Here is a 21,908-nt window from a genome sequence, read left to right as displayed (position 1 = left end):
ATCCAAATGAGCTGAAAATCTAGGATAAGGAATGAGAACAAGTTTGGAATCCAAGGATCTGATCCACAATGGAAAATAAACGACTTCTGGAGAATGTCAGAAGAAACACAAAACTGAACAGAAACAAAACTAAAAACAAATTTTTTTTCGGTTGATGCAAGATTGCTCATTGACCGGGGATGCTCCTACATCAAAGTGTGAAGCATCTCATGTAAGATTTTGTTTCATTTGGCTTCAAGAATGAACACCTCATTTAAGACATGCAAAATGATATGCAAACACATGGTACAATATAGTACAAGAGGAAGCGATATGGTTTCCCCCCTTAAGATGTCAACATAGCCCTATGTTGATGTCTTAAGGAAGCTTAGAGACAAGGATACCTAACCTTCAACACCAAGTAGATATCCTTTAGGCAACAATGTCATAAATACAAGATAAAGAGGAAATACTCTTCAAGCAATGAAAAGATAGTTGAAAAATAGATATCTTGCAACAAGTGTAAAGGAGATCCTTGGAGGAGAAGAGATCTTTTCTCAAAAGACAACTACCTCCAAAAGAAGTTTCTTGAACAAATATAGCATCTTCTACCAAAAGAAAGGAAGGAGAACAAGAATGCATAGCTTCCTCCTATTTCTAGGTGAAAGAGAATCTTGAAGAAGGATGAGACACTTTTGACCCAATTAGAGGGGGTAATTTTATAATGGATATACATTACCAAGTGAAGAAGAGGTTGTATCAAAGGACTTACACCTCTTGTATAAGAGAGAACCCTTGAGAAAATAACAACTTCACACAAGGAATGACATCAAATCATAAGCAAACATTGTTCATAAAGGAAAAGTAGATCCTAAGGAGAAGGAGAGAGAGATCATTGCCCCCCAAGTGTAAGTACAATGAGAAGAATTACACAACCTCTAAGGAGAGATAAAACATAAGCAAATGCACAATGTACTCACATGAATAAATATCCAATGTAAGAAAAGAAATTAGTATATGTAAAATGCAAATCTAAAGAATTGGTAATCTACAGAGAGGGAGAGAGAGAGAAAGCAAGAAAGATGACTAATTCCCCTAAAGAGGGATTAGTCATAGGAGACATATTGTTCGACATGAAAAATGCAACCCTTGAAGGGAATAGTGATACTATACATAACAAGAGAGAAAGGGAAAATAATGCCATCCTTTCCCCCCAAGCAAGAAGACAAGGATGGATTAGGTGGAAGAATCGCGCAATTCCTTAGGAGAAATTATTCATAAGAGATGTGTCATTTTAAGCAAAGAATAAGTCCTAACAAGGGACACATATGTACTCGCATGAAGGATAATTCTATGCAAGAAAGGAAATCAAGTTATGAATGATGCAATCCATAAAGGAGATGGTGAAACTTTAAATATAGGAGATAGGATAGAGATAAAGCTTATTCTTTTGAGATTGAGGATAAGGGTTATTAGTAGAAGAAGAGGGATTACCATATATAATTTTAAAATTTTTACTATCAATAAGTCCTTACATTACATATTGAAAATCAAGACAATCATTAGCATGATGATCTTGAGTTTGATGAAATGAACAAAAAGGAATTTTTAAAGAAGAAACACTTTTATGGGAATGAATGGCTTGTTGTCTTCCAAGATGATCTTTGAAATCTTGAATCCTAAGGAGGTCCTGCATAGGATATTTATTATCATTTCCTAAGCCTTATGTGGTAATTTGTGTAAGAGGGTTTATAGGGACTTGAATTCTTTGTTTAAAGTTTCCAAGTCTTCACCCTCTAAAACCTTGTTTTGATATTATGTTAAAGCCACTCCTATAAGAAACTTTTAAATGATAAGGTGAAGGAACAATGTAATAAATTTCTTTGCAGTTTGTAGTGTAAGGATGTTTAGAAGGAATGAAGGGATTAGTAGATAAAGAAGGAATATCTTGTGATTGAAGATTTTCCTTTCTTTCATCATGCATATCCACTTCGGTAGATTGGGAAGGAAGATCCTTATCATCTAAGGCCTCATCTTTACTTCATGTTATATCGGGAGAGAGATCATGAATGAAATGTGTAGACACTGAAAAATGTCTTTTTCATCATCACTAATTATTCGTCCTAATTGATTAAGTAATTCTTTAATTATTTAATTAAGCTAATTATTCTTCTAAACTGACTCAATCACCACATTCAACATTTCTAATTATCAATTTCTATATATTAATTAATTAATTAGTTAACCCTATCTCAAATATTAATTAAATATTATTTATTTAATTAATCATGATTTATCCCATAATTAAATAGTCTTTATTATTTAATTAACTCCATTTCTAATGTTTAAATAATTTCATTTAAATTAATTAACTTATTCCTCCAATTCCCTATATTTGAATTTCAAATGATTCCATCTAATTTCATTTCTCTCAAATTCACAATTCCCCAAATGTGGATTTCAATTAATTTCATCTAATTCCAAAGTCATCAAATTCACATTTCACCAAATCTGAATTTCAATACATTTTAGTAATTTTCATGTGCATTTCAGCATTCAAAAGTCCAAATTCAAATCCAAATTGAAAATGAAAATAAAATTCAACTTCAAAGTCCTACAACACATGTTGAAATCATAACTGACTAATCAAATCAATTAACTAATCAGTTAACTCACCAATCACCCCCTTTTCACTCCAAATCACCTTTTTTGACTAATCAATCAATCAACTTATCTCTCCAATCCATTCAGTCATCTAATCCATCAATTCAGTCAATTGATCAATCTATTCAATCCACTATCCAATCTATCTAGTTGACAAGTCAATCAATCTTAGTTAACAAATCAATCATCTTTGTTAACTGATCAATCTAAATCAGTTATCTCCCAATCAGAACTTGAGTTCAAAATCCCTCCCCATCTCTTATGAAAATATATATAAACAACATCAATTTCTCAATTCAATATAGAATCATAGAATCAAGCTAGATCACACTTTTCAAAGCAATTGCCAATCTATGGAGGAATTCCAGTGCAATACCTAAGAGCCACCCACACAATTTCAGAGAAAAACAATGGAAGCGCAAATTAGAAATAGGGAGTTTTATTTAGTTTAAAGCTTTCATTTCTTTCAATTTGATATTCTATTGTGCTATGTTTGATTATATTTGATTAGTTAAAGATTTGTGATCATCTTTACCCCCTAATCAGATTTAATTTTATGATATTCAAGCATGAAAACAATGGTGAACCCGACATGAAGTTATGGATTATCGGTCTAGCTGTTTGATTTTCTGAATTTGCAAAACCATACAGATCATCAAGATGGAATGTGCAATTGAATACATATAAATTTGCAATTGCTCATATTAATTCATAATTGATTTAACTAGTTCGCAATTGCAAGATCAACCCAGAATTTTATTTTTTAGTGTTGTTTTGGCTTTAAATTCATTTGCGAGACTAACCCATCAAAATCTTTCAATTCTAGAAAATCTTATTTTCATGCATTAAATGTCTCTAACCCAATGGCAGGAAAGGTAAATTTCAAATTTTCAAGTGCCAGGAAGAGAAGAGAACATGGGAGACAACAAAGAACTTATCAATGCCTCTTGAAAACAGAATGAAGACTTCGATACTTCTGTCTTCTATCATTTTATTCTATGTTAAGTGATTCGCATTTGCAAGTAACAGTTCACATTTGCTCACACGTTAGTTTGCATTTGCATTAACAATAATTCGCATTTGATTTGATGTTAGTTCTCATTTTCTAAGAGGGTGATTCGCATTTTCCAGAAGCCTACAAAGCATTTTTGTTTTGTCTCTTCTTAATCTTCTGTCAGCAAAATGTTTTGTTCCCGCAAAGTGTAAGGTCAAATCTGTAACCAACTTAATCCAACTTTGAAAAGTAACTTTTCACTCCAAACCTGAAACTGAAAACCGCTTACATTGTTGGAAAGATCTCCAAGAGCTCTAGTTCCAGTCTTTTTTGGACATGCCTACGACAGCTATGGCATGTCCATAAAGGATTATTCAAAGATTTGAGGGCTAAAAATGCTCTGAATACCTCCAAAAATGTCATTTACTAGCATGTAGAAAATACCAAAAATTATATTTTTGATATTTTTTAAATTTCTTTCTGGTTTTTCTCCATTCTCTGCCATTAAAGAGTTTTGTATCCATAGACAGAGAATTCAAATCTGTAACTGAAGCAAAGCATTAGGCTGGAGAGCCCACCATGTGTCAACTAACCTTTTATGGTTTTATTGCAGGGGTAGCTTAGAAACTTTCATTTTGGTGCATTTAAAATAAACCAAAAATAATATATTTTTTGCTTCACAATTTCTATGAAGGATAAAAAGAATACCATGTTTTCATGGAGCAACATCTCCATTTAGACTAGAAAATTTTGCAATTGAGATTAAAAAGAATATTGTTTTGCATGTAATTTGTGAGGTGATAGGTATATTCTCTCCCCTTCAATGGGTGATCAAAAAGCCAAAACCATCTCTTTTATGCTTTCTATCAATTTCATGTATTAAAACCTTTAGAAGGCCTGCCCTACCAAGTTGCCCTTAGGGTGCCATTAAGGTCGGTGAGAGGGGAGAGACCTAAGTGGCAACGGCTAATGCCAAGTAATACAAGCCACAATAAATAAATGTGTATGTGATGAAAATCATATGCGACGAGTGTTACATGTTGTCACAACGTTGTTATGCCTCCCTCGGTGCCTATATGGTATGTTAAAATTTGTAGAGTGTAACCTCTACAGACTGGGAGACCTCCCTTAACAAAGTGCAAAACACTGTTGATTGTGACCACTTGAACAAAACCCTTTCTAAATACCCTAGAAATTAGAATCCCAGCTAAGTCAGTAACCAGACACTTTTATTATCACAATGCAAGGGTGGGAAAGAATCTTCCCCCAAGACACTCACCATATATCTCCTAGGATAACGAGCCAATTGAGGAGAAATCCTCTTTGGTTTAATTTCTGGACAAAGGCAAAAAAATGGGCGAACCATAGGGTGTGACAGGGTTGTTTGAGCTGACAGAGTATCAAGGTGTGGGTTGTGGTAATATTCGTGACCTTTTGACCTTAGGAGAGTCTGCTTGATGTGCTATCGAATGACCAAAAAATTATCGAAAACAAATGAGGTTTTGAAAAAGATATCAACATCCACATGGGTTTGAAAAAATCCTTTCAACAGTGCTCTCTTTTGGTTATGTCAAGTTGTTTTCCATTGCTTTGCTACTGTGTCTTCACTACATGATCAAACAAAAAAAAAGTGGAATATCAACCAAGTTTTGTCAAAAACATCAACAAGAATTCAAAACTTAAAGAAAACTCCAAGTATCAACATCAACATCAAAATAAAAATTGCTACTTTCGAAGAAATGGAGAAAACATCTTACATGTTGTGATCTTAGGTCCAAACCAATCAAGCAAACATCATGGACTGACATGATGCATTTCGTAGGGAAGGTGAAAAATTCACCCCTTCCATTCCTATTCCATCGTCATCCATCCAAATTTTAGCTCAACAAATTAAGACTTTGCAACAACAAGTGAGAGACATGACTAATCGAAATAAACACAAGGATTGGTTAGAAAAAATAATGAGAGAAGTGATAACCACGAGGGAATCATTATCGGACCAACCCTCTTTTTCTTGTGAGGCCATTCAAACATGCCAACCTTCATTCTTCAACATACTCATTCCTACTTCAGTTCAACCAACATTAGAGTCATGTCAACCTTATTTTTCTTTCAACCCAACATATCAATCACATCAAACACATCAACCCAACATTCAAAGTTCCCCTTTCAACCAAAATCAAACCCCATTCAACCAAAGTCCAAATCAAAATTCATTCAACCAAAGTCAAACCCCAACCATGTCAAAGCCTCAAAACAATTCATATGATCATCTAAAGAATATTCTAATAGGAGCTTCCCAAGTCATGTTTTCCAAGCAAGATCAAAATCATATACTAGTTCCTAGCAAGGGCTTGTCCTTTCATAAAAAAGTTGACCCTCAAGTAGCCTCCATATCTTCCACCATTTCATCATCCCCTGAAGTCACACAAGAGCGGTCCACACCATCTCTATCCAATAACACAATTCCCAAGGGATAGCCATCATAAAAATCCAATCTAATCCAAGTCATGATGCTAGTCTTATCCATACTTCAGAGATTCAAGATCCAATGTCACCATCTATTTCATTCCCAAGAAAACCCACTTTAGAGAGTATTATCCAAACTCCTTCCGCATGTCAAGAGTATGATCCAAAATCAAAAGAAATGAGTCATGAAATAAATCAAGATCAAGATCAAGATCAATATCAAACCCTGTCATCCTACCCAATTTTTTATCAAGATCCCACCTATCAAGAATCCCATGACGATCCCCTCATTCTTTTCTATTCCACTCATATTGATAACCTTTTATCTCAAGAACAAAGTATTTTTTCAAGTCCCACCCAACATCCACCTCCTAAGCAAGATCAAGACATCCCTTACATCCTTCCTAATAATCTCTTTCCAAGACAAGATCAAAGTATTCCTTCACCTTCATATCCTAAGAAAGATCTCATTATTTCTCTAGATCTTTGATCAAGATCCCTCCATCCCTTCATCTCCATGTCATAATCCTCCATGTTCCTGACAAGATTCCCTCTCAAAGGAACTTCCCATTTCTTCTAGTCCCCCTCATGATCCCAATGTCTCTACACAAGTTCTTCATGAACCCCTTATCAATGAAATCACCAATCCAAATCATAGTACACAGGGCAACTTGTCAACAATTGTATGTGCGCCATCACTTAATAAGATCAACCCCTAGTTGGATTTATCATCCTCTTCAAGCGCATCAATAGAAATAGGCATAACACCTACTCATGTCACAACTTTGGAACCAAAACCTATTTACCTCATATATCCACACTTGAAAGATTGGGTGCAAGAAGATTTATCATAGCCGAATTGGTTTGAAAATAATGAGGCCATAGCAGAAACTGTACATGAAATACACTCAGTTGAATATCCTATTGAAAAAGATGATTTTATCCGACTCTTCAAACAAAGACCAATGAACTATCTACTCAAAAATCATATCAACCCAATAACAACATCCACCTTAAAAGATATTACATCTAAGGGATGGGTTCATTTAAATTTTTAGTACTGCATTGCATCAGATACCTCCATTTCAGAGTGCATCATAGATGCTTTCATATCACCATTGCACAACATATAGCTATGTCATATCATTATTGCTTTCTCATATAGTTGCATCAATAAAACAAGGGGATTTTCTAAGTCATTTACTTGTTTGCACTTAAAAGAGCGAAGGTGATCGCATTTCCTAGATATTGGTACATGAAGTTTTTAGGAGGTCTTCAGTCATTCATCTTCAATGCCACCTTGTGAATGAGCTTTATCCATGTTTGCATAGAAATTTCACTATTGAGTCTTGTTACCCAAAGTCTATCAATTTCTATATTTCACACATTAATCAAATGCTCTAAGTCATTATAGATACCTAGTTGGTCATGTGGCTAGTGAAAAATCCAAAATTTTACTTCATACCCAAGTAGGTTTCATTACTTACAAGTCAAGGCAAGAAAATAAAGAAAAAAAAAATTCATGTCAATATCCATCTCAAGGCAAAATAGCACAGATATATAACTGAAATATCATGCAAAAATATGTAATAAAAGCTTGACTAAGGGAATATACGAATAACTCCATCACGGCTATGGATGCCTGTTAGCAATGGAGCAATGTTCGAGAGATTATGGTGTATAACCTCATCGGAGCTCTAAAATATTGTTGGCAGTGAGGCTCTATCCAAGTTTCTTTTGAAGTCGGAATAACTCATGTAGCTAGCCACATAGGATTCCAAGGGTCTATAATGGTTATAAGGGTATGAATAAATTCAAGTGCACACACATGGGCAAAAGAATATCAAAGTTTCAAGAATTGATGGAGAAGTTTTATGCGCCTCCATTCATAAATCTTGGTTACATAGTGTGTTAGGTTGGATGGTCTAAAGGTCTTCTGAGAATGGATTGAACTCCTATCTCTAAAACATTTTGCACCTTTAATCCACTTAGTGCATTTCAGAATGAAAGATGCACACGATCATCCTTGTTTGAATAGGAATTGCATCTTCAGCATGACTCATACTGAAAATTCTTTATATCCATATGCATCGCCTCGACCATCATGTCATCATAGGTCTGCATACTAGGGGCATAACTAAAAAAATCTTTAAAATCAGATAAAGTCCTGAAAAACCCATAAAACATCGAAAAATCAAAATTCAAACAAATCGAAAAAACCAAAATAAAATAAAAAAATTTGCAAAACATAAAAAATCCTAAATATTAGATAAAGTCCTGAAAAAATCATAAAACTCATAAAAAGATCCTAAGAAAATACCAAAAACAACCAAAAATCCAACAAAATCAACCAAACACATTCAAAATGATCCACAAAAACCCTAAACATTGGAAAACTCAAAAACAAAACTAAAAATTGAAAACAATCAAAAACTTGCAATAAAATGTTTCGTGAGAAACAAATACCCTAGCAGATATCCAGCAAACACTTCGCACGAAGTTAAACAAAGGATATAACTATCTTATCAAAAATTTGCAACCAAACTAAACAAGCCTTATCAATCGCAGATATCCACATCAACATGATCATTATCATGTCTTCGACAGAATCAAATACACTTGAAACCAGACAAATCAATCTTAAACGGGGTCCAAAACTTCTAAAACTAGACATTATCAGTCATCACATCAAACAAATCAAATCAAAGGCACAGTCAGTCTAGCTGATGAGTTTTGTCTAAATTTGGTTTTTATCTTTTATCAATTGGCAAAGATCATGTTTCTATGCTACTCAAGGATGTCCAAAAGTGACTAGAGGAGCCATGATGGGCATGATTTTTTACTTTGTTTATTGTTTATGGTGTGAACCAATGAAGTTTTGGGGAAATGGCTCTAATGGGTGTCTGTGATAGGAGCATTCAACTTATGAATGCCACACATACCTCGACCCCTAGCGTAATTCCCAAAATGGAGGGTTCATTCCTTGTCTGCTACATGTTTGTTTCTTGCAGTGAGATATCTATAAATTTGGGTTCCTTATACCTTGGTGTACTAAGCTTCATTGTTACATAAAAAGGCTCAATGATGATAATGTATTGCACGATGAATAAAGACAAGGAAGAGTACTCATCACTATCATATCATGTCGATTTTTCTATCAAATTAACATAGTTTATTATTCATTTTTACCAATCTCTTCGTCATCTTTTCCAAATCTATTTTTCTTACTAACACTTCTTCTAATTCAAGAGGCACAATCAACAATATATTCTAGCATTACAAAAAAATTCATATCAAATGCATTCATTTTAAGTTCGTTTGTTAATAGTTAGATTGTATTATCACTTAAATATGTCTTACTTAGATTCACTTTCATTATTACTTAGTTTAAGTGCATCTTCATGTAGAAATATCATGTTAGATTCATATCATATCATGTAAAATTCATTATCACATTAATCTATGTCAAAAGCCTTAGTTACACAATCATATCATCATATTACATTAAATAGAATGCACATAGAATCATAAAATGCATCACGCACATAACACATCTAATAGACACATCATATAGAACCATACATCATATAAAAATCACAAGGCATGTAAAACGCTGCCAAAATGCATATCACATATATCTCAAAAAGTGTCAAAATACATCAAATCAAGTACAACACAGAGTGTCTCAACCAACACTGCCTCTATCTCTAGAAGGATCATGCCTACTGGATCTTGCCTCGGGATGACTTGATGATGCCCTAGGAGGACCCATCATGCCTCCACTGCTCGTTCGTCGACTCGTGTCTCTGCTAGATCCACTCGTATATCTATAAACTCGATAGCTAGGCTCCCTCTAATCCTCAAAAACAACTCTCTCATATGCATCTCTATATTAAATAGCCTACTGAGAAGAAGTAAAGAATATGTCTAACTGCCTCCACACATTAGTCCTTGGGCCAAACAAATGATCATATGCATCTATGACCACTTGTGCCCTCCGCAAATCATCATCTCACTCTCATTGGAGACGATCTCTATCAGCAATAGCCCTATCCCTCTCTCTCACAATCTGATCTCTCTCTACCTCCAAGGAACCATATTCTCTGTGAAACTTCTCCTTATCATCCATCTGCCACTATCTCAAAGTCATAACTAGATCCTCCAAGCTCCTAATCCGAGCTCTCAAAACCTTCTCATCCTCACCCTCCTTGTCGCCAACTCCCTCTACAGATGTCACATCTCCAACCTGGGGCATCTCAATGTCCTTCCTATCACCATCCCCACCATCACTCCCTACACCTCTAGATGATCCTATCTCAGAATCATCACTCTCATCCTAGCCAGAGCTGCTCATAGACTTGATGTCTCCACCAATGTCTAGATCCTCCTCACTACCCTCTTGCTCTACCTTTGCTATCATTGTTGCTACAATCAATCCAATTTGACCACCATCTCGACTTCCACCGTATCGACCTCCACGATCCCGTCCTCCACCATCTCTCCCTCTACCTCTCCATTTCCCTATCCGTGCCCTCTTGTGTCGAATCCACTGAGGAGAAATAGGGATCATAGGATCAGTCAATGGTACTGGCATATGATGCACCCACCAAGCATCATACTGAGGTGTAGCACAAGGATCTGCAACCCTAGCGGACCAACCCCACTATAATGACTGAAGAGAATCAAACTCTATAATAGCAACATGATGTTGTACACAAGCCCCCCAATCCCTGATCTCTCACGTAATCTGAGCAAAGTAAGTTGTCACATCTGGCACACCCTGTACCTCCCCAAACTAACAAAGTACCTAACTAGGAAGATGGATATCAATAACCCTGTGTCTACCAACATCTCGACCAATAAGATATCGTTATTGTTTGCAATAAGGTAAATGTTGTACATCATCATGCCAACCATGATAATCAAGATACGGTCTCCAGGAGAAATATTGTAATATATCAATTTGATGTCTCTAGTAAAGGGTGTTCCCCGACACCCTATGTCTAATGCTCATTGTGTATCTATACGCATATGGTTGCTCATCAACAAGATCAACATGAATAATCAACTGAAAGATAGCCATATGCTCCCAAGCCCATACCTAGAGCAAAGTGATGCCACAACCAATAGATTTATGCTCTAAATATACAATGTCATGCATCTGATGATATAAAGTAGCTAATAAGCACGGACTCCAAGCAAAAACATGTATGTCAATAATCATGTCTCAGGTGACTCTACCCCATCTGACAAGGAAACCATGGGTTCATTGATCACGAATAAGTAAGCTAGCAACAACAGAGCACAGAACTAAAGTAAGGTCATCATAATCAAGATCATCCCATGGGATCTCATATCGACCCTGTATAGATCAGTCCTCCTCTGAGCACTCAAACAAATCACACAGTCTGGCAACACCATCATCATGATCAAATGTAATTTGGGCGCCATGAATGGGAATATGCAGAATGTGCCACACATCCTCCAATGTGATTGATGCCTCACCAGTAGGTAAATGAAACGAACAAGTCTCAGAATGCCACCACTCGACTAAAGCAGTGATCATGGCCCTATTGGTTGTAACCTCTGGCAAGTGCAATATGTGATATAAACCTAAATATCTGATCAAAGCAGTCTCCTCATCAAGAGGCTCATAACGATGCTCAAGACCATATGGCCTCGTTTGCCTACCAACCAGGATAGGGTAATGTGCCTACAAGATGAAACACAAAATTATCAGATGCTATATTCGCAGGATAAAAATCAAATCAAACGTATTGGAAAAATCACAAAAAACATCAATTACGAATCAGATATAATGAAGACAGTCAATTGTGAACTATTTAAGTCAATTGTGCATCACTACAGTCAATTGTGCATCACTACAGTCAATTGTGCATCATTTAGAGCACATGTGAATTATTAAAGACAAGTGTGCATTGTTAAACACAAGTGTGAACCAAATTGACAATTGCAAATTAATAAATGCACATGCCCACAAATAAAATCAATTGCAAACAGATTGAAAGGCAATTGTGCATTAATTAAAAATTTTGACTCTGACATCATCGTGAATTTTTTTTGAAAAACAGGTAAAAATGAGCAAAATTTTTGGAAACCTTACCGGCCCTCCAGTGTCGGTCGATCTCTGATATGCATGCACTCGATCAGACAGCTGCAATCCCACTTTGTGGCCTGACATCATGCTCCAAATTCACAGGAAAACACTAAAATCAAAAAGAGCTCCACAAAATCAAAAGAATGCAAATGATCAAATGAAAGGGCTAATTCAAGATTTATAGCTCAAAATTAGGGTTTTTACCACTCTAATGGTCGTGGTACCCCTGAACTTCAATGCACGTTTAGCACAGTCAAACGGACTCAAAATGGCAAGAAACTTCACACGGTTGCTCACTACCATAGTATCGAAAAAAATGGTCTCAATTTCAAAAAAATTCGAAGACTTTTTCCATGATGGTATGATGAAAGAATAAGTATTTGGTAGAATACTGAGAGGGGGGGTGAATCAGTATATTGAAAAACTAATACAAAGTTCCCAAACTCAAACTCAATCAAACAAAGTAAACATATCTCAGTCAAGATCAATATTCATAAGAATACTTGACATCAACCGGTTTAATTGAAATTACAACTTTAAGAGTAAACAACTTCAATCTTGTAAACATCAACAATGCTTAATCATAACTCAACATATTCAACTCTTAATGCTTCTACATAACATGCCTTATCATAAATTAACCATATCAACAAATAAGATCACAACCACAAAAGCATTCACCACTTGACACAAATGTTTATACGTGGAAAACCCAAATAGGTAAAAACCACGGTGAGATGAGACTCACAAGGATAGCTATCTAAAATCTTCTGAAGTTCGTCCTGTTAGGAGCCAAGCCTGTTAAAGCTTTACAATAAGTCATGTTAAGAACTAATTCCGGTTACAAATCACCCAGTTAAGGGATTTACAAATATGCCTTGATGAAAAGCGCAATACCCTATTAGGAGTAACCTCGCTGGAGGATTTAAGAATCCAAGGTAATGGACCACCTTGTTAGAGGATTTAATGAGTAACCAAGCTTGTTAGAGCTTACCTAGTTAAGGTATTTCACTTCTGTTGTAATTGTTAGAAAAAAATAGGCTTTCTTGATTTGTCTGAGTAGCACTACATTTGCTTGATTAGATGCTTCTAAGCTTCAATCTGCCTTCACTCAAAGTGCAAATCCATTCACTGGTTAGGCAACTACACACTCAACATGTTTTCATCAATCTTGCCAACAACTTTTACAAACAACTTCATCGACCTGAAATAGAAATTAATTAGGTCGGTAACACAGCAAAAAACTAATTCTCATCATCGAGATTACAAACAAGTTGGTACAATCTTGACCATTAGAAATCATGAAAATCTCTTCACATTCTTCAAGAAAATTCTAGAACTGCTCCATGATCACCGCTTCATCGGACTTTGTAACTAATCATGTGTTGTGCATTAGATGCAATCCACTTTGCTCCTTCCCTAGACAAAAAAAAAAACACACCAAAACAATTTGAACATGTCCTCATTCAATGATCACACGTGTCTCCATCATTACCGCTTATCAGATAATAAACCATCAAACTTGATCGGTTAGGGTTTAACAGCTGATAGGGTTTACCGGTTACATTACATAGAAAGGTTTAACCCTTTACACTGGTTCATCGGTTCAACTCACAAACTTTACATACAGGTTTACAACATCTTCCACAAAGCTCTTCTTACTGGTTACTACCCAATGTCAAAAACAACAATATCAACAATAACATGAATACCATTACCGGTTCAATTGACATCAATGACAACATATCATTAATGCAAACTTTATGCAAAATACCAACAAACACAAAATGCCAATAATATCCCCCTTTGGCATTGATGGAAATACAAATATCAACGCCTCTAATTGTTGTTGAGATTGGTTAATAGGAATCCTAGTTTACTTTACCAAGTATTCACCTTGCTTTGTATGTCTTCAGCCTGCCACCGGTTCACCTAATCAGACACATAATTCTTCTCTTCAAACACATAATTCTTCTCCCCCTTTGACAGCAATGCCAAAGTGAAAGTAAAACATGTATTATGCTCTTACTGTGCATCAACATCATTCTACAACTTGATGCTCCCCCTGTGGAATACATCCACTTCTTCATCAATCCATGAAAAATTCTGCAAATGGTTCATGGACTGATGCAATCAACATCATGCTCAACTAACTTCATGAAGAGGGACAACCCCCAATTGTCTTCTAAGATACTCAAAAGTGGTCTTAGGCAGAGGTTTGGTAAAGATATCTGCAAGCTGCTCCTTGGTAGAAACATGCTCCAAGATAGCATCTTTACTTTGAACTTTTTTCCCTCAAAAAGTGATATTTCAATTCAATATACTTATTCCTTGCATGCAAAACGGGATTTTTAGAAATGTTTTTTGCCCTTGTATTATCACACAAAATCTTTATTGGTTCTAAGATTTCCATCTTCAAACCTTCCAAAATGTGCCTCATCCACATAGCTTGTGTGCAATTCATATAAGTTGCTACATATTCAACTTCAGCAGTAGATTGTGAAGTGCAACTCTGCTTTTTACTACTCCATGAAACTAGTCTTCCTCCTAGAAAGAATGCTCCACCAATAGTACTCTTTCGATCATCAATATTTCCTGCCCAATCAGCATCTGTGTATGCTTTCAAAACACAATTATATGGATACCATAACCCATAGTCAACAGTACCTTTCAGATATCAAAAAAATCTCTTGGTTGCCATCAGATGTGCCTCCTTTGGATTCTTCTGAAATCTAGCAACAATACCAACTACATGGGCAATATCCGATCAATTGTGAACAACATAGTGTAATTTGCCAATCATTGACCTGTATTCCTTTTCATCTATAGACTTATATGCATCTTCCTTGGACAATTTACAACATGTAACCATTGGGGTTCCAACTGGTTTATAGTCACTCATACTGAAAGTCTTCAAAAGCTCTTTCACATACTTGGATTGAGTAATGAAAATGCCATTCTTCGTCTTTTGTATCTGTAAGCCTATGAAAAAATTTATTTCCCCTACTAATGACATCTCAAATTCATTCTTCATTTCATCTGCAAAACAAATACTCATGTCATCATTACCTCCAAATATAATGTCATCTACAAATACTTCACTAACCAATATTTCATCTCCTTCAGTATTGAGATAAATGATGTTGTCATCACTGGTTCTAGCAAATCCTATCTTCATCAAATGAGTATGAAGTCATTCATACTATTCTCTGAGTGCCTACTTTAATCCATACAAGGCTTTATGAAATTTGCATACCATGTCTTCCTTATCTGTCAATGAATAACTATTGGGTTGCTCTATATAAACCTCTTCTTCCAGTATCCCATTCAAGAATGCAGACTTAACATCCATTTGGTATACCTTGAACTTCTTATGAGCTGCAAATGCAAGCAATGTTCAGACACCTTCCAGTCTTGCTAGTGGTGCAAAATTTTCTCCATAATCCTCTCCTTCTTCTTGCGCATAACCTTTTCATACTAATCTTGCCTTATTATGAACTACAACACCATCTTCATTTGATTTGTTTCTGAACACCCATTTAGTACCTATAACATTCTTGTTTACCGATCGAGGTACAAGGGTCCAAGTGTTGTTCTTCTCAATTTGATCTAACTCCTCCTCCATAGCTTTCACCCAATGATCATCACCAAATGCCTCCTTAGCACTTCTAGGTTCAAAGGTGGAGATCATGCAAGAATTCTCTCTTATTCTCCTTTTGGTTAGTACATTGGCATCCTTATCACCAATTATCTATTCAGGACTATGATTCGGTCTCACATACCTAGGAATAACATTATCATTCTCTTCAGGTTCAACTTCTTCATTATCATCTTCCTCTGAATTTATTTGTTCTGGTTGAACAAGTACATCAGGATTTTCTTTACTGGTTTCTGATTTAACAGTTTCAAGTTCCAAAAGCAAAACGCAAGGATCTTCATCCTTCTTCTCAGAACTGGTTCCTTTTGAAATTTCAGGATATTCATCTACATGAACATCAGCACTTTCAACAATTTTTTGTCTATGGTTGTTGAAGCATTTATAGGCCTTACTCTTGGTGGAATAACCAAGAAATATGCCTTCATCACTCTTAGCTTCAAACTTGCTTATGCAATCACCTCTTTTAATAAAACATTTGCTTCCAAATGTCTTAAAATAGCTAACATTGGGTGATCTCCCATACTAGTACTCATATGGGGTCTTGTCCTTACCTCTTTTCACCAGAACTCGGTTCATTGTGTACATAGTTGTACTTACAGCTTCTTTCCAAAAAAAAATTGGTACACCTCCTTGTATCGGCATACCCCTAGCAGCTTCAACCACTCACCGGTTGTTTCTCTCTGTTGTGATATCCTTGGTGCAGAAAGTTGCCACTTGATACCATTATCATCACAATATTTAGTGAACTCTATAGAAGTAAATTCACCACCTTGATCTAATCTTAGACATTTTATCTTTTTGCCACTCTCTTTCTCAACTAAGGCTTTGAATGCCTTGAATTTAACAAAAGCTTCATCCTTATCCTTCAAGAATGTGGCCCACATCATCCTTGAACAATCATTAGTGAAGATCATGAAGTATTTGTCACCTTAAATACTTCTTGTTCTTATTGGTCCACATAAGTCTATATGAACCAAATCTAACAAGTGCTCTGCTAAGAAGGACCTTCTCTTAAAAGTTGAAGAAGTCGTCTTTCCTAGTTGACATTCTTCACAAAGAGCATTACCCAGTTTGTCTAGCTAAGGCAGACCTCTTACTGTCTTAGACTTGCTTACTTTAACAATATTGTCAAAATTTATATGACAAAATGTCCTATGCCAAAGCTAGCTATCATCTATTTTTGTAATCAAAGAGTTGGTAACTTTAGGATTGAGATGAAATAGATTACCTCTGGTCTATTTCCCAGTTGCAATCAATTCACCTTTGTTGTCAAAGATTTTGCACATTCCATTTTTAAACTCCAATGGGTATCCTTTATCATTAAGTTGTGCCACACTTAAAAGATTGTGCTTTAGGCCTTCAACCCAATAGACATCATCAGCACTGCTCTTCCCATTAAGAGAAATAACTCCTTTACCTTTAACCATACAGGGTGAGTCATTGCCAAATCTGACAACACTGCCATCAAATTCCTTTAGGGAAAGAAATTTGCTCCGATCACCAGTCATGTGATGTGAGCAACCACTATCAATGATCCAATCATCAGAGTTATCCATTCTAGATACTAGTGCCTTCTGATCTGATATTTCTTCCTTAATAGCTACAAACACAATATCTTCACTAGCATCATCATCAAATTCTTCATCAGTAATACCACTGTCAATAGCTACAAGATAATCTCTCTTGCCTTTACCCTTGTACTTCTTAAATTTGTCTCTCTTGTATTCATTTTCACCATTAGGGAAATTTGTTGCTATATGACCAATCTTGTTGTATGCAAAACATTTTAAAGGTAGCTTACCTCTATATTTACCAGTGCCTCTAGGCAGTCGTTTTGCCAACAATGCTTCAAGTTCCACTAAGTTGTCTTCATCTTCAGCATCTCTATTGGATCTAGATTCATAGTTATGGCCGGTATCTCTACTTCTTCTCACAGATGGGTTAGAGACAAAAGATCTAAATGCAGATTATGATTTTTGTACACTATCATCATAGCCATTTACTTCAAAAGCAATAAGTTTGCCAATAATAGAGTCAAGAGTTACCTTTGTCTTGTCAATGGATTTCAGCTCCTAAATAGCTGCCACTCGGATAGCATCGACTGGTAGCAGGGTTCTTAGTACCCTACTGATTACTATGGCATCTTCCACTTTCCCTCCTGCACTCTTTATCTCACCAACTATCTCTTTAATCCTTTGACCGTACTACTGGATATTCTCACCTTCAGCCATTCTCATGTCGTCAAACTTTCCTCTTAAACTCTCCTCTTTGGGAATCTTAACACGTTCATCACCACTATAAATCTCTTCTAATTTATTTCATACTTCATATGCAGTTTCAAGACCATGAACATCTACATATTCAACATCAGACAGGGAACTGATAATAGCTTCTAATGCCTGGTGATTTTCTTGTTGTTCTTTCTTCTAATCATCAGTCAGGGGTCCAGTAGGTGTAGTATACTTATTTTCTATATGATCCCAATACTGACTACCAAGACTCTTAATGTAAATCGTCATTTTGTCACTCCATATTCTATAGTTATCTTTGTTGAACTTTGAACCTTCTTTCCTCAACATGATCTACAAGATCTTTTCCTCAAGCTGTTAGGCTTTTAGATTAAGAGGACCTGAGACGCTCTGATACCAATTGATGGTATGATGAAAGAATAAGTATTCGGTAGAATACTTAGAGGGGGGGAGTGAATCAGTATATTGAAAAACTAATACAAAGTTCCCAAACTCAAACTCAGTCAAACAAAGTAAACATATCTCAGTTAAGATCAATATTCATAAGAATACTTGGCATCAACCGGTTTAACTATTATGACAACTTTAACAGTAAACAACTTCAATCTTGTAAACATCAACAATGCTTAATCATAACTCAACATATTCAACTCTCAATGCTTCTACATAACATGCCTTATCAGAAATTAACCACATCAACAAATAAGATCACAACCACAAAAGCATTCACTACTTGACACAAATGTTTATACGTGGAAAACCCAAATAGGTAAAAGCCACGGTGAGATGAGACTCACAAGGATAGCTATCTGAACTCTTCTGACGTTCGCCCTGCTAGGAGCCAAGCCTGTTAAAGCTTTACAATAAGTCATGTTAAGAACTAATTCCGGTTAGAAATCACCTGGTTAAGGGATTTACAAATATGCCTTGATGAAAAGCACAATACCCTGTTAGGAGTAACCTCGCTGGAGGATTTAAGAATCCAAGCTAATGGACCACCTTGTTAGAGGATTTAATGAGTAACCAAGCTTGTTAGAGCTTACCCGGTTAAGGTATTTCACTTCTGTTGTAATTGCTAGAAAACAATAGGCTTTCTTGATCTATCTGAGTAGCACTACATTTGCTTGATTAGATCCTTCTAAGCTTCAATTTGCCTTCACTCAAAGTGCAGATCCATTCACTAGTTAGGCAACTACACATTCAACATGTTTTCATCAATCTTGCCAACAACTTTTACAAACAACTTCATTGACCTTAAATAGAAATTAATTAGGTATGTAACACAGCAAAAAACTAATTCTCATCATCAAGATTACAAACAAGTCGGCACAATCTTGACCGTTAGAAATCATGACAATCTCTTCACATTCTTCAAGAAAATTCTAGAACCGCTCCATGATCACCGCTTCATCGGACTTTGTAACCCATCATGTGTTGTGCATTCGATGCAATCCACTTTGCTCCTTCCCTAGACAAAAAACAAACGCGCGAAAACAATTTAAACATATCCTCATTCAATGATCACATGTGTCTCCATCATTACCACTTATCAGATAATAACCCATCAAACTTGATCGGTTAGGGTTTAACAACTGATAGGGTTTGCCGGTTACATTACATAGAAAGGTTTAACCCTTTACACTGGTTCACCGATTCAACTCACAAACTTTACATACTGGTTTACAACATCTTCCACAAAGCTCTTCTTACTGGTTACTAGCCAATGTCAAAAATAACAATATCAGCAATAACATGAATACCATTACCGGTTCAATTGACATCAATGACAACATATCAGTAATGCAATCTTTATGCAAAATACCAACAAACTCAAAATGTCAACATTTTGATGGGGCATATTTACACCATAAGCATCATCGGGGCATCATGGGGCAGAATTTTTTCATTTTCTTCGAAACAACGTCGTCTCGACATTGTGTCAAAGAGGGGCAAATGTAGACACTGAAAATTTTCTTTTTCATCATCACTAATTATTCGTCCTCATTGATTAAGTAATTCTTTCATTATTTAATTAAGCTAATTATTCTTCTAAACTGACTCAATCACCACATTCAATATTTCTAACTATCAATTTCTATCTATTAATTAATTAATCAGTTAACCCTATCTCAAATATTATTTATTTAATTAATCACGATTCATCCCTTAATTAAATAGTCTTTATTATTTAATTAACTCCATTTCTAATATTTAAATTATTTAAATTAATTAACTTATTCCTCCAATTCCCCAAATTCGAATTTCAAATAATTCCATCTAATTTCATTTCTCTCAAATTCACAATTCTCCAAATGTGGATTTCAATTAATTTCATGTAATTCCAAAGTCATCAAATTCACATTTCACCAAATCTGAATTTCAATAAATTTCGTGTGCATTCACTCCTTTTCACTCCAAATCACTTTTTTTGACTAATCAATCAATCCACTTATCTCTCCAATCCATTCAGTCATCTAATCCATCAATTCAGTCAACTAATCAATCTATTCAGTCTACTATCCAACCTATCTAGTTGACAAGTTAATCAATCTTAGTTAACAAATCAATCATCTTTGTTAACTGATGAATCTAAATCAGTTATCTCCCAATTAGAACTTGAGTTCAAAATCCCTCCCCATCTCTCATGAAAATCTATATAAACAACATCAATTTCTCAAATCAATCTAGAATCACATAATCAAGCTAGATCACACTTTCAAAGCAAGCCAATCTATGCAGGGATTTCAGTGCAATAACTGAGAGCCACCCATGCAACTTCAGAGAAAAATAATGCAAGCACAAATCAAAATTAGGGAGTTTTACTTAGTTTAAATCTTTCATTTCTTTCAATTTGATATTCTATTGCATTATGTTTGATTATATTTAATTAGTTAAAGATTTGTGATCGTCTCTACCACCTAATCAGATTTAATTTTATGATATTCAAGTATGGAAACAAAATGCATAACATCATCTTCTCTACAAATGTTTTGATGTTTAAGATAGGCTCTTGGGGAATAAAGAGGATCTAGAGATATGGAAAAATGAACATTTTGATTCCCCCCCCCTTGCGCTACGGTATGTATATGAGAAGAAGATGGGGCCATGTTGTTGTTCAATGCTTACTCTCCATTGGAGAGATCATTGATATGAGTATTATCTATTTCTTCATTCACATTAGATACCCTAGGGGAGGTACAAGTGTTAGGTTTTCCATTAGCGTCTCTTGAATTGGGATCTAGAAAATCTTTGAGGTGATCGGTATATGAAATCCACTTTCCTAAAAACATCACCATAAAAAAACATGCACTCTATATGAAAGCTTTGTGATCAAATTGATTGAAAAGAAGGACTTTTGAAACCCTAAAAACACAATATGTCAAAGTGCTATGAATGAAAAGAAGCAATGTGAAATGAAAGAAGCCATTATCCAACACATGATTTTGATAAATATAAGTGCAAACAAAGTAATCATATGTGCAATAGAAAATAAATAATATCTATTAAGTGTCACAATGAATGCTTTAAAATCAGAATTGAAAATTGATGTGACAAAATAAATCAATTCACAAATCAAATTAACCAAAATAAATTAGGGTTTTTACAAATTAAACCTCTAAATTTATATAATATCTATGAATTTGAATTTGAATTTTGAAATGTTTCTGAATCATATCTAAAACAATTAATCCAAATTAGGCAAATCACAAGCTATTTCACGTATGATTAAAGGGTAGAAATGATCACAAACCAATTTAATCCAAATTAGGTAAATCA

This window comes from Cryptomeria japonica, chromosome 8 (assembly GCF_030272615.1).
Source record: "Cryptomeria japonica chromosome 8, Sugi_1.0, whole genome shotgun sequence".
NCBI lineage: Eukaryota > Viridiplantae > Streptophyta > Pinopsida > Cupressales > Cupressaceae > Cryptomeria > Cryptomeria japonica.
This window is presented reverse-complemented; position numbering follows the sequence as displayed.